Genomic DNA, 14,423 nt, shown 5'->3' with positions numbered 1-14,423 from the left:
CTTGACACCTTCCGGGATCTTCTCGGACAATCGTGTACGCCGACGAGGCCGACAACAACGACGCGCAACGCAGGAACGGGCGCCTAAGAGCTGAGCTCTCAAAAGTGGTTATCTGCTGACCCGCCTTTTGGTACAAAAGCAATAATCTGTAGTCTCAGCTCAGAGCCTAGCAAACTCGTCGCCTTCTTGTCCGGTCGGGAGCTCGAGCCTGGCGCCTAGTCTGGCCAAACGCGAGCGCTCTGTCCCGCGGCACTGCTCGCTCTTCTAAGTGGCACAAATCAGGTGGTTGTGGCCATAGTACACCGTGATTTCGCACTATATACGAAGTTTTAGGCATTCTGTCATTTTTTTTAATAGAACAGCACCGCATGTATATCCGCTTTAGATCGCACTGTGGACAATAAACGTAGTTGCAACAGCTAGCACCGGTAGCGTTATTGCGCAATCGGTGAAGCTTATAGTTGTACTTACTCGTTGGCGGTGTCGCCCATGCCTGGCTGCCGGTAATGCCGCATGTTCAGGTAGGCAAGCTGCAGCACACCGTCGTTCAGACAAAGGTACCCGAACTCTAGGTGCGCTTTGATGCAGCGCTGACCCGGCTGCTTTTTTACGGTGGCTGGGTATTCCCGGCAGCAGATGTTCTCCATGGCTGTCGGCATGACGGCGCAGCCGTCGCACTGGCACCTTCGCAGAAAACGGATGTGAGCGATGCATGCACCAGCATAATAGGGTTCATATCACTCACCAGTCCACGTTGCTCACTCGTTGCCAGCCGTCCTCAGAGCCATCGGAGCCGGACTCTGATGTGAGCGATGCATGCACTAGCATAATAGGGTTCATATCACTCACCAGTTCACGTTGCTCACTCGTTGCCAGCCGTCCTCGGAGCCATCGGAGTCGGACTCTGATATGAGTGATGCATGCACCAGCATAATAGGGTTCATATCACTCACCAGCCCACGTTGCTCACTCGTTGCCAGCCGTCCTCGGAGCCATCGGAGTCGGACTCTGATGTGAGCGATGCATGCACCAGCATAATAGGGTTCATATCACTCACCAGTCCACGTTGCTCACTCGTTGCCAGCCGTCTTCGGAGCCATTGGAGTCGGACTCTGATGTGAGCGATGCATGCACCAGCATAATAGGGTTCATATCACTCACCAGTCCACGTTGCTCACTCGTTGCCAGCCGTCCTCGGAGCCATCGGAGTCGGACTCTTCGTCCGTGCCACGGCCGGGCGGACGGCCACTGCAGCTGCCTTCGGCCGCATCGCGCAAAGGCGGGCTGTCATATGAGATAGAGCCTAAGTCTGCGGTCCGCCGCAGGATCTCTCTTTACCCCTCAGTGAGATTCTTCATGTCCATTTCATCGGTACACAAAAACACAAATGGCTGAACGTAGTTCGGCCAACAACCTGCGCATTTTAAAAAGTCACTCCGCGTATTACTACGTATTACTCCACCAATGGCAGAGCGGCAATCCTCCACGGGACTGGCTAAAAGGCACTCCACGCGTTGGTCGACTCCGTCCACCGTACGGGGAGAATTAAAAAATAAAAGGCGGCAGCCGGACGGTAATATCATTTAATTAAGGAAATCGGCCACACAGGGCAATAAGTCGAAGATTCTAAGAATGCTCGGAACGTGTAGATCGAGTTCCCGCGGCAAAAAGACGAGTTCAGGTTCCTCTTCACTGCACCTTTAAGACAGAAACTGTGTAAGGCTCACATTACGTGCACCTTTGCTGGCTAAGAAAAGATTGAAAGCTGTGGCACTTCCACCCACTGACAAGTTCAGTCCGTTTGCGGCTGTTTTCTCTTTCAATTCAGCATCCTTCGCCAATAGGGCCCACTGTCAATATATTATATCATCAGCCTGACTACGTCTACTGCCGGACTAAAGCCTCTACCATATCTTTCCAATTAACCCGGTTCTGTGCCAGCGGCGGCGTCTTTATCCCCGCAAACTTTATCTCATCCGCCTACCTGACTTCCTGCCGCACCCTGCTACGCTTGCCTTCTCTTGGTATGCAGTCCGTTTCCATTAACGACCATCGGTACTCTCGCCACCAAACTGCATGCCCTGCCCAAGCCTATCTATTTTTCTTCATTTCTACTAGGACTTCATTAACCCGTGTTTGTTCTCTGACCCACTCTGCCGTCTCCCTGTCCTTTATCTTTACACGTACCATTTTCCTTCCCATAGCACGCTGCGTCGTCCTCAATTTTAGTTGAACCCTTTTCATTAGCCTCCACGTTCTGCCCCATAGGTCAGTGCCGGTAATAGACGTACAGCTGCTGCATACTTTCCCCTTGAGGGATGTTAGTAAGCTGCCATTCATGATCTCAGAGAACCAGCCAAATGCCCTCTAGCTCATTCTTCTTCTTCCAGTTCTTTCACTCTCGTGATCCGGATCTGCGGTCACTATCTGCTCTAAGTATATATATTCGCTTACCACTTCCAGCGTCTGGGTGCCAAGTGTAAACTGCTGTTCCCTTGACATTAATATCTTGGCGCAGGCTAGTCGGTAATTCATCTTAGAAAGTGGCAGCGTAAAAGAAATGGGGAAGAAGATGTACAAATATGGACGACTAAGCGCTGAACTACCGTCTGAAATTTATGAAAACACAGGCCGCATCTTATACATTTCAGAGCATCACATGTCCGCTTATCGACACAACCATGAATGCGCATCGAGCACCAACACAACATTCGTTCTCATTATCACCGGAGGCCAGATACTGGCAACCACGCGAGCGCGTAGCTCCAAGACATTAAAAAAATGCTATTAATCTATAGCACCAAGATATTAATCGACAATATTTCCCCTATACTGGGCTCCTTCCTTTCACAACAGGTCACAAAAGATGTGTGACCTCTTTCGTCCCGTTCCTTGTGCTAGCGGTTTTAATGGATAACCAAGGGGCCCAAACTCACGTCTTAACCTTGGAACAATGGCTCGCCCTAAAAATTGCATTCTGCCCCAGAAGCAGAATTTTGGTCGCATATCTTGCATTTCTTACGGTGGTCTGCAAGATGGCCGCACCCACATTATTTCTAAGACAATCTGTGCTCCCTTGCACTCCCGTTTACACATCGGCCAGTCTGCATGATATAGGAACTGGCACATAGCAAAGGAATCTTATACGCCACACCAGTCTCACACCTTGTGGTGTGTCCAACTTGTTTTCTTGTGCATTCTTCACGATTTTTCTTTGATAAGGTACAGCACACGTTTGACAACTTGCACGGCGCTGAAAACAGCAAATTGACCTTGTAGCGCTTAGGAAGTTTCTTTAAATTGTGCGACATCTTGTGGTGGTGTGCGTTCGTTGCCGTTCTTCTTATCAGTCGCGCAGTTTTTTCTCTTTCAGTTTTTGTAGAATGCTACAAAAGAACATAGACAACATTTCCTCAATATCCTGCTTCCTTCATTTGCCTTACCTGGGCCTCAAAGCTGTCATTGATGCAATGCTCCCAACTTTTTGTGAAGGCCGCTTGAAGCCTATATGACGATTCCTGCTTTCAGGCTAAGGACCTGCATGTGACAAGGAATAGGAGATCTCTACGTCGATGTAAAAGGCTTAGGGTCGCGACTAAAGTCTTCAGGTCTCGAATAAATTTCATTAATCTTTTTACCATGAAGTGGGCGTCATTTTGCAAGCTTAGATGACGCTGGAGGAAGCTGCCCACTTGCGCTTGCCGAGTTCCCTTCTCGGCGACAATTACTCTTAACGGGCACTGAGGTTTGTCGTTTTTACCTGTGAACACTTCCAGAACGTCAAGGCTTGAAGTCAACTTTTTTCTCGAGCGCATCCAAGTGCAGACTCCTAAGCAACTTCAAGGCGGTGGCTGCTATATATTGTCACGACCAGAGGAGCCGTGAAGGTAGACGTCGGGGAGAACCCAAGACCGGGAGCCTTCTTTTTAATTCTCGAGCCAGCTTCCACGACACAGAACAGAACAGCGCGCCACGAGAGCCCACCGCCGCTTCGTCGTCGTCTTCGACTCAGCGCGGAGGCCGCGCGGCGCGTTAGGCGCGTGGCATTATTCCCCCCCGCGAAAACAAACATCGTCTCGATGTGGAATGGGATATGTACAGTGAGGGGAGGACTGGGGGTGAGGTGAACTATACAGTGCGCGCTAGATGACATGCAGGGGAGTCAAGTTCACACGTGGGGTAAGGGGAAAAGGTACGAAACAGCGTGAACACAGCGCTCAGTCACGCGAAAAGTACGGCTTTAAGCGCACTACATGCACGATTTCAGGCCGTTGACGCTGAGGGCCGACGACCACAGTTCCATGGGGGACAACTTCGTAGTTGACGCTGTTCAGGCGGCGCAGGACCTTGTACGGGCCAAAATACCTGTTTAAAAGCTTTTCGCACAATCCCTTGCGGCGCACTGGTGTCCACACCCACACGTGGTCGCCCGGCTCGTAGTGCACGTCCCTGTGCCGAAGGTTATAGTGTCGGGCATCGGCGCATTGCTGGTCCTTGATGTGCAAGCGGGCCAGCTGACGGGCCTGCTCTGCTTGCTCCACGAAGTGGCCAGCTTCAGGGGGAAGCTCTGCGTCGCCGTACGGCAGCATGGCGTCTAGCATCATGCGGACCTCTCTGCCATACACGAGACGGAACGGGGTGAACTGGGTGGTTTCCTGCGTCGCGGTATTATATGCGAAGGTGACGTACGGCAAGACCTCATCCCAGGTTTTGTGTTCAACGTCGACGTACATCGAGATCATGTCCGCCAATGTTTTGTTGAGCCGTTCCGTTAGACCATTTGTTTGGGGATGATACGCTGTTGTTGGTCGATGAGCAGTATGGCTAAGCGCTAAGATGTCACGTAGGACTCGGGCTGTAAACGCCTTGCCTCGGTCAGTAATGATGGCCGATGGGGCGCCGTGTCTAAGCACGATGTCGTGCATAAAGAAGTGGGCAACTTCGGCGGCAGTACCTCGCGCAAGGGCCTTCGTTTCAGCGTAGCGGGTCAAGTAGTCTGTGGCGACTACGATCCACTTGTGGCCGGAAGACGAGAGAGGAAATGGCCCCAGAAGGTCCATGCCGACTTTGTCGAATGGTATTTGTGGCGGCTCGATGCACTGAAGCAGCCCAGGAGGCTTGAGCGCGGGTTTGTTTCGCCGCTGGCATTGCCGGCATGTCCGGGCATAATGCTTGACACTGGAAGTTAGGTTGGGCCAGTAATAGTTCTGCCGGATTCGGGATAAGGTGCGGGTAACTCCAAGGTGGCCGGAAGTCGGTTCATCATGGCAGGCAAGGAGGACTTCATCCCGCAGATCAGACGGTATGACGAGCAGGTAAGTTGTCGGACTTGAAGTAGAGTTCTTTTTATAAAGCACCCCTCTCCGCAGGCAGAACGACGATAGTCCACGAGCTAGGTTTCGTGGTATTTCAGGGCACCCACCTTCGAGATGTTCGATGAGCAGACGGAGCTCGGCGTCGGCACGCTGTCTGGAAACGAGCTCAGATTGCTGACCGCTCCAAGGAAGCTATCATTGTCGGTGGTGTCTTGCGGAGGAGGTTCGACGGGAGCACGTGACAAGGTATCAGCGTCGGTGTGTTTCCGGCCTGACTTGTAGGTGACGGTGAAATCGAATTCCTGCAGGCGTAATGCCCAACGTGCTAGGCGGCCGCAAGGGTCCTTTAAATTTTTCAGCCAGCACAGCGAGTGGTGGTCGGTGACGATACGAAACGGTCTGCCATAGAGGTATGGGCGGAACTTGGCGGCGGCCCAGACTACCGCTAAACATTCTTTTTCCGTGGTAGAGTAGTTCAACTCAGCACGCGACAGTGCGCGGCTGGCGTAGGCAATTACTTTGTCGACACCGTTTTGCCGCTGAACTAGAACGGCGCCAAGACCGACGTTGCTCGCATCCGTGTGCACCTCCGTGTCGGCATCTTCGTCGAAATGTGCCAGGATGGGCGGTGATTGGAGTAGGCGTCGTAACTCGTCGAAGGCAGTCTGTTGTTCGTTGCCCCAAGAAAATGACGTGTCATCACGGGTTAGGAGCGTCAGAGGGCTGGCGAGCTGGGCGAAGTTTCTAATGAAGCGGCGATAATAGGAGCACAGGCCCAGAAAACGTCGGACAGCTTTTTTGTGGGAGGGGACCGGAAAGGCAACAACGGCAGCAAGCTTCTCTGGGTCAGCGCGGATTCCGTCAGCACTAATGACGTGCCCGAGGAACTTCAATTCGGTGAACCCAAAGTGGCATTTTTCTGGTTTGAGGGAGAGGTTGGCGGATCGAACGGCTTTGAGGACAGTCCTGAGGCGGTGCAGATGTTCCGTGAACGTTGCGGAAAAAATGATGACATCGTCAAGATAAACAAGACAGGTCTGCCACTTCAAACCGGTGAGAACGGTGTCCATCATTCTTTGGAACGTGGCAGGAGCACAGCAGAGCCCGAATGGGAGGACGCGAAATTCATACAGCCCGTCCGGTGTAATGAAGGCGGTTTTCTCACGGTCCCTCTCATCAACTTCTATCTGCCAATAACCACTTCTGAGGTCGACCGAAGAGAAGTACTTGGCTTGACGAAGTCGGTCGAGTGAGTCGTCGATACGCGGGAGCGGGTACACGTCTTTCTTGGTCACACTGTTCAGCTTCCTGTAGTCGACGCAGAACAGTAGTGTCCCGTCTTTCTTTTTCACGAGGACGACAGCAGACGACCACGGACTGCTTGACGGTTGGATGACGCAGTCTGTGAGCATCTCTTCGACCTGTGTTTGAATAGCATCTCGCTCACGAGGGGACACACGATAGGGCTGCTGATGGATGGGTCGGGCTCCTTCATGCGTGATAATGCGGTGTTTAACTATCGACGTTTGGCGCACTTTGGACGACGACGTGAAACACGCACCAAACTCCCGCAAGAGGTCCTGGAGTTGCCTCTTTTCAGTGGGTGGAAGGCCAGGATTTATGTCTACGCTGGTGACCGCTTCGGCGTCAGCTCCAGGTGTGTCCTCCGCACAAGCAAAGCATTCGGCCACTTCCTGAACATGGTCGACGTAAGCGATGGCTGTGCCACGGAACAGATGTCGATGTTCATTGCAGAAGTTGGTGACAAGGACCTCTGTACAACCGTCATGAAAGGATCCAAGGCCCCGTACCACCGCAACCCCCTTAGTGAGTACGAGGGAGACATTAGGCTCGACAACCCGGAGTCCCCTATGTGGCTCGTCGCAGGTAACTCTCGCGAGAATGCTGGCACGTGGTGGCACCGTAACGTTATCGTCGGCGACTCGCAGGGCGGACCGAGAACCCTGGTGCGCAGGTTCTTCTGTGGCCATTGCGGTAGAAAACGTCACCAAGCGGTTCGGGAGGTCTATGATCGCACCGTGCTCGCGAAGAAAGTCGATGCCAAGGATGACATCACGAGAACATTCGCGGAGAACGAGAAAAGTGGCAACGAATGTGCAGCCTCGAACCGTAACCCGGGCCGCACACATGCCGAGTGGTGCGACAAGATGTCCGCCTGCCGTGCGTATGTCGGGACCGTCCCAGGGTGTCGTCAGTTTTTTCAGGGCCGTCGCAAGCCGTCCGCTAAGGATAGAGTAATCTGCGCCCGTATCAACCAACGCGCTGACCTCCTTTGTGTCGACGAGAACAGGGATATCCAAGGAGACCCTGCCTTCAGTACGGCCCGTCGATGGCTGTTGTGGAGGATTCAGTCGGTGCGGCGGCGGAACCTGGTCGGCGACTGGGGTTGCGCTGTCGGAGCGATTCAAGCGGCGCGTTGGGGGAAACTCTTCGGCGATGCGGCGTTCGGCGTCGGGGCGAGTGGGTCGGTGCGGCGGCGGAAGCGGGTCGGCGACTGGGGTTGCGGCATCGCGGCGATACGAAAGGCGCGTCGGGGAAAACTGTGCAGCGATGCGGCGTGCGACGTCGGGGCGATTCAGTTGCTGCGGCGGTGGAAGCTTTGCGTCGGAACGGCGTTCGGCGGCCTCGCCTCCAAAGGCCGCCGGAGCTAGTTTTCCCGACGAGGGCTCGAGGAACCACGTTGTCCTGAGGCGAAACGGGACCCAGAGGGCGAAGACCGGCGTGGAGAGGGCGATCGCGACTCGCGGCGCGGAGGAGATGGTGAACTACGCTGGCGGGTGACATACTCGGCGATGTCTTGAGGGCGCTCTCCAGGGCGTGGACGGGGGCTGTCGACAGAAAAACCGCGTAGTCCCATTTCGCGATAGGGGCACCGCCGGTAGAGATGGCCGGCCTCACCACAGTGGTAGCAGAGCGGGCGTTGATCCGGAGTGCGCCAGAGGTCAGTCTTCCGCGGTGCCTGGCGCCGATCCGCCCAGTAAGGAGTCGGCTGGGCAGAATGCACCGCGACCAATGGTGCGGTGTAAGGCGAAGGCCCAGGAGATGGGGCCGCGCGGCGCACGACGTCCGCGTACGTGACTGGCTGGACAGGAGTCGGGTACGACGCGGGATCGTATGGGGTCGGTTGCGGCGCCGGCACAGCTGCAGCGTCTTGTGCCCTGAGTGCCTGTCGGACTTCCTCGCGGATGACGCTGGTGACGGAATCGACGCGAGGGGCAAAGGTGGCTTGAAGGTGCTGCAGCTCCTCGCGGACCACGGAACGGATCAGTTCGCGAAGAGAGTCCGGATTCGTCCTGGGATCATGGTCCAACCGGTCCAACGTTGATAGAGTCGACGTCTTGCGCAGTGGCCGGTCGTATTGATGGGATCTTTGCTGCAGCAATTTCTCCATGTGCACGGCGTCGGCCAGGAACTCCGCGACGGTGTTGGGCGGGTTCCGCACGAGGCCGGAAAAGAGCTGGTCTTTTACGCCGCGCATCAGGTGCCGCAACTTTTTTTCTTCAGGCATGGCCGGATCGGCGCGATGGCAAAGACGCTTCACATCCTCGACGTACATGGCAACACCCTCATTGGGGAGCTGAATTCGAGAGGACAGTGCACGCTCTGCGCTCTCCCGGCGGTCGCTGTTGGCGTACGTGGAGTCTGAAGGGTGAGATAGGTGGGGCTGGCTGCAGGGACAGTCGTAGGCAGGGCGGGCAGTGGCGTCGCCATGAGTGGAGTGGACACTGGTGGAGGTGCGGCCGATGCTCCCTACTCCTGAGGACGACTCGACGCGTCCGCCTCTTGTGACCACCCCTGTCCATCGTGCCAGCCGGAGGATCCGCGGCCTGTCCCCCGAGGCCCTTCCTATTGTCAGCGCGCCTTCAACTACCCAGCACCTCCACCAGTGTCACGACCAGAGGAGCCGTGAAGGTAGACGTCGGGGAGAACCCAAGACCGGGAGCCTTCTTTTTAATTCTCGAGCCAGCTTCCACGACACAGAACAGAACAGCGCGCCACGAGAGCTCACCGCCGCTTCGTCGTCGTCTTCGACTCAGCGCGGAGGCCGCGCGGCGCGTTAGGCGCGTGGCAATATATTTGACATTAACTTGATGGTTAAATTCCTGTCCACAGCAGCGGTTCCCTTTTGGTTAAACAGTCCATTCGACATGAAAGCAAAGCCTTCCTCTTTTTCACTCAAGAGGCATAAGGCCAGGTTCTTGAAGACGTCTTACGATCGTACTAGATAGCGATTTCCTGCTTTCTGCTGCCGGTCCACTACATCGCAATCCTTTCAAGGCCCATCGCATGATTATTCGATGTCTCCCTCACTGTTATTTTTTTTTGCCTTAGCTCTGAGCACTTCACTTCAGTATATCTCGTCATATAGGAACTCGAGCTCGAAGAACAAAAATCTATAAGAATTTATTACGCGGCACAAAATTGGCGTGGTGGAAGAAAAAAATGTGTGCGTCTCAGTCAGCAATTACGGTGTGTGTACTATCCCGATGGAAAGAAATGCGAACAACGCGACGTGTACGCTCTCCGCGGTTTGAATTTCTTTTCATGCCCCTTTTACCTGGGTGTTAAGAAAAAGACCTTAGAGGTGTCCTAGAATGCATCACGGAAGAATCTAGCGTGTTTCTGCTACCATCGAAGTGAAAGCGCGATGAAAAGAATTACGAATAATGAAGCGCCTATGCTCTGCTTTGTTCATATCCATCGCCCCTCTACAATACAAGAGCCTTACATGAGACGCTCGAAAAGCTGCCCTTCCATGGTAATGCACAGCAAAAAACGATCTTTCATTGCGCGCACAGACAGCAAACTCATGTCCTGCGGAATGCTTGTCAAGGCAGCAGTAATTCTATGCTTCAGGTCATCAATGCTGAAGGGCTGCGTCGTATAAACCTCATTCTTCGCGTATCCCCAGAGAAAAAAGTCCAGGGGAGATCAGTCTGCTGACCTCAGAGGCCAAGCAGTAGGTCCACCGCGCCCAATCCGCTGCCTGGGAAACGTCGTGTCCAAAACGTCCACAGCACGAGAGGATGAGTGTGGTGGAGCCCCGTCATGCTGAAACCACATCAACTTAGCAGGTTAAGCGGGAGTTCTGAGGCGAAGTTCATGACCACATAATTTAGGATGCGCTCGGTGTAGTTCCTGCCGGTGAGGTTCCCGTCAATTATTTGGGGGCTTACAATGCGTCCTTGAAATATCCCGCACCATACATTTCTAGAACACCGCACCTGATGTCTTTGTCGTCCTTCCCAATATGGGTTGGCGGCCTACCAATAATGGGCGTTGTGCAGATTTATCTTGGAATCTCACAAGAAGTGCGCTTCATCGGTCCACATCACGTTGCCTAAAAATTCAGGGCTCTCCTCGCATTTGATTAGGCACCAGTTGCAAAAGTCGAGCCAGCGCTGAAAAACAAACCCTCCCAGTGCTTGGTGCAGGCATACCTTGTACGGGTACATGTTGTGCTTTTTGAGAACTCGCCAAACAGAAAAGGGACTGCATCCCAATTTATCGCCGATTTTTCTCACGCTGGATTGTGGGTTGACGTTCACATAGGCCAAGAAGCCAGTTCCAAACACTTCGCTCAAAACTGAGCCATGTCATTGATGTTGAGGGTGCACCCGCCCTGTTCTCGCAAAGCGACTGAAGACACTTGTGAAAGCGCAGCGAGAGGGCACACGGCGATCAGGATGGCACCTTCGTACAACCGTGTCGCGGAAGTGGCATTCTTCTGCTCGCGCACGTACGCGGTAACAATGTCAACCATTTCCGTGGTCGAAAAGTGGTCTCCGACAGTTGCGGCCCTGTCAGCTCTCAAGTGACGCGAATACAGTCTGCTTACAAGGTGATCATTCCAAGATATTTCCTAAGCTGTCTCCGCTGCTTTCACTCTTCTTTTATTTCCGAATACTTTGCGCCGCTTTATGCTGGGTTGCATGTGCCGTCTGCGTTACTAGGTTATCGCTCTTGTCACGCATCAGCAAAGCATATGCTCGCCGCGGGTGCGGTTGGAGCACCTTACACTTTTCATCGGCACAGCGCCAGCAGACGCGCGCATTGCCACGGTGTTCCAGCCTGGGCAGGACAGTGCATACCACGTGACAAAGTGACGGGATTTGATTGGCGTCGCCTTTAGCCCTGCCGCCGGCGCGCGGCTTTCGAACGGTCCCAGAAATGGCCTAAAACAGTTGAGCCACAGCGGCGAGGGTAATCGCGTTTTCGAAATTCTAAAAGCTGATGTTTATTACTGAGGCCGGCTATAAATGACTATAATTGCAAGCGAACGTCAGCAATACTGAAAATTTTAACTATCAGGATTTAATTACAAACTTTACTACTTACAATGGTTCGCCTGTTTTTTTATGTACGCCAACACTCATATTACTAGGCCGGAAAAAGCTTCTTTGCCTCAAAAACACTACTTTTAAAAATTACTTATTACTTCCCCTGAAACACCTGGTATATATACTTGGACTACCGTTTGCAACACTTTATTGGCGTTTCGACCGTGGAATAGCCTTCGTCACTATGTGTGAATCAAAAGTTAAGGCACAGTATACCGGGTGTCCCAGCTAAATGTAACCAAGCTTGTAAAGAAAGGGATGGTCCCAAGCCCACTGAGACCAAATGAGGATTGCTGACAGTTGCGTGTTCTAGTCTGCGGTAGTTTTTCATTATACAAAAGTAATGAATTGGCAGAGACTAATTAACTTTTTAATTATTGCCTTTAGGAAGAAACTGTCAATGCAGGAGTCGTAGATCCGATAGAAAAATAACCCTTTGCCGTGTTTGCAACGAAGTACCACCTATACAGCTTATTTTATCCGCCTTAAAAGAAAGCCCGCTAGATACAAAAAGAACCACCTGATAGGGAAGCAGTTTCAGCGCTCCCAAACGACCGGTCAAGCAACGACATCCGCCTATGTTTGCAACGCTCTCCCGAACAGGGTTCGGCGTTTTGAGGTGGTGGCGAGATATGCGCCAGGAACCAAGGTTACTACTTTACTGGTCAGTTTGCAAACTCCGCTGCAGTTCGTCGGCCAAACGTGGCCCCAATCGCCTCCCTCTCGTAAGGTTCCCTGAGGTTCGTGAGGTTCCCTCTCGTGGCCCGTTCCGGCCGGTCTCTCGTCACACGAACTATCGTTATGGGACGAGCGCGCCGTGTTTAATGCCACTTTATGTCGGTAATTCCTGTTTAACGAAGATGTTTTCAAGATAGTGTACAAACATTATTCTGAATGTGCAACTACAGTGGCTGCGCGAACGGTCCTGAGCGGCAGAGGTACGATCGGGATGTCTGAATCATTAGCTATTTCGATGAGACATCTGGTTCTTGGTCGGGTATAGTTTTTTTGTTTCATTTACTTCCCTACAAAATAAATGACTCTGCTTACGGCGAGCCACGACACGGTAAATGAGTCACATGTTGCCGAAAATATCGAAACTTAAGGCAAAGTACAGTCTTTGTCAAAAGTAACCAGGCTGCATGGTTTGCTTCTAGCTTGTATAGTGGAGCCCTTGTGACTTTCCTAAAGATCAAAAGCTGTTGGAAGGCAAGAAGACCCCCAGTTCTTACCTTTAACCACCATTTCAGCTTCAGAGAAGCTGTAAGGGCTCCACTGTATGAGCTAGACATGCAGCCTGGTTACTTTTGACAAAGACTGTACTATCGGTTTGAAGCCAGACAGTCATTGATGCATACGGGCTTTTTAAAAGGTAGATGCAGGACTACCACCGTGAAACTTCGACGTTATTAAGGTCATAAAACGCGAAAAATGACGGTAATAGCACAGGTCAGATTGAGAAGCAGTTTATTCAATTCATATAGGAAAAAAACCTATACATCTTAATAGAAGCCACTTTTAATGAGCCAAATAGATACAAGAGACGTGTTAGAAAAAAAGTGCATTCTTGTAGCAGTAAGAAAGTTCAGTATATGACAAGTGAATGCCGACACGTGCTCAGCATAACCCAAGCGAGCAAGGCTGCACTTTTCTAGCTCTTCCAGCACTTTCCAGAAAATGTTCGCAGCCTTGGCGATGGTCAGTTTGAATGGCGGCCGAACATTACGTAGAATGCTTATCTTGCCTTGGTTTGGGAGCAGACAGGTTTACAGCTCGGCCGCACCGACTCACGGACGCATAGCTCGGGTGCACCGACGCTTTTGCGCTTCTGTTTTGCGTTGCAGCCGGAGCCAACGCCGCACGAGCTGCGTCGCTCGAAACGCACTTATATAAATCTGGCGAGTACGCAGAGGAGCAGCGATCAATTTGCAGCGCAGTTTAACCTAAAAAAGGAACGCCTGGCACAAAAACGCTTCGCTGTAGTCTTCGCTGACGTGGTCAGCGCGGCTACTCTGCCCAGAAAGCCGGTCAAACAGCGACGAGAGCGCCCCCGCTCGGCGGTACAGGCAAGGGTGACATCCGCGGCGTCGTAGTTTGCAAACTGAAGAAGTAATCTAGTAACGTTGCCAGGAACTGCTTATGCCTCATGGAAAGTAAGCGGGCGCTGCTTTTTGAGGAAGTGAACCGCGCCTCGCATGGAGCGCTTTTTCACGTGAAACCTCGTCTCGAGTGATAGACATGTAGTCGTGCCGCCGTACTTGCACTGTCACGCGCTGAAGAAGTGGTCGCCCTAGCGCCCATGCGATAGTTGCTGTCGTAAATCCCGCAACCATCGCAAAATGCCGAACCCCGTTCGGGACAGCTCTGCAAAGATGAACGAATGTCATTGCTTGACCGGTCGTCTGGGAGCGCTCTAGAGATGCAAAATTTCGGGAAATTTTGAACAAGCGGGAAAAACCCGTTTTCCTTCGTCTTTTTCCGAAATTTCCGAAAAAAAGGAAAAAAAAACTAAATTTCTTTTCCGCATAAAAACGGTTTATTGTCAATGTCAACAGCCATAACTCTCAATGTAAATAACAGAAGAGAAATTCTTTCTGCCTTTTCACAACAAGTGCAAGGGTTTCACTGATTGAAGTAATTATAGAAGCATCCAGCGAAAGCGGTCTGTTCTCTGTAAATAGGCACGACATTGTGGAACTGTTACGGCAGTTATAACAAGAAACACTCTAATGCCTCTTCTGCGGCT

The 14,423-nt window shown here is 52.3% G+C and overlaps 1 pseudogene; it reads right to left on the bottom strand.

Annotated features, from left to right (window-relative positions):
- Positions 1 to 467: 467 nt before the first annotated feature.
- The window catches only part of LOC149355907 (uncharacterized), a 30,456-nt pseudogene continuing 16,500 nt past the window's right edge, over positions 468 to 14,423 (bottom strand).

This window comes from Amblyomma mixtum, chromosome 3 (genome assembly GCF_055824585.1).
Source record: "Amblyomma mixtum isolate Tamu chromosome 3, ASM5582458v1, whole genome shotgun sequence".
Taxonomy (NCBI): domain Eukaryota; kingdom Metazoa; phylum Arthropoda; class Arachnida; order Ixodida; family Ixodidae; genus Amblyomma; species Amblyomma mixtum.
Note: the sequence above shows the minus strand (reverse complement) of the source record. Positions and strands in the feature narration are given on the sequence as shown.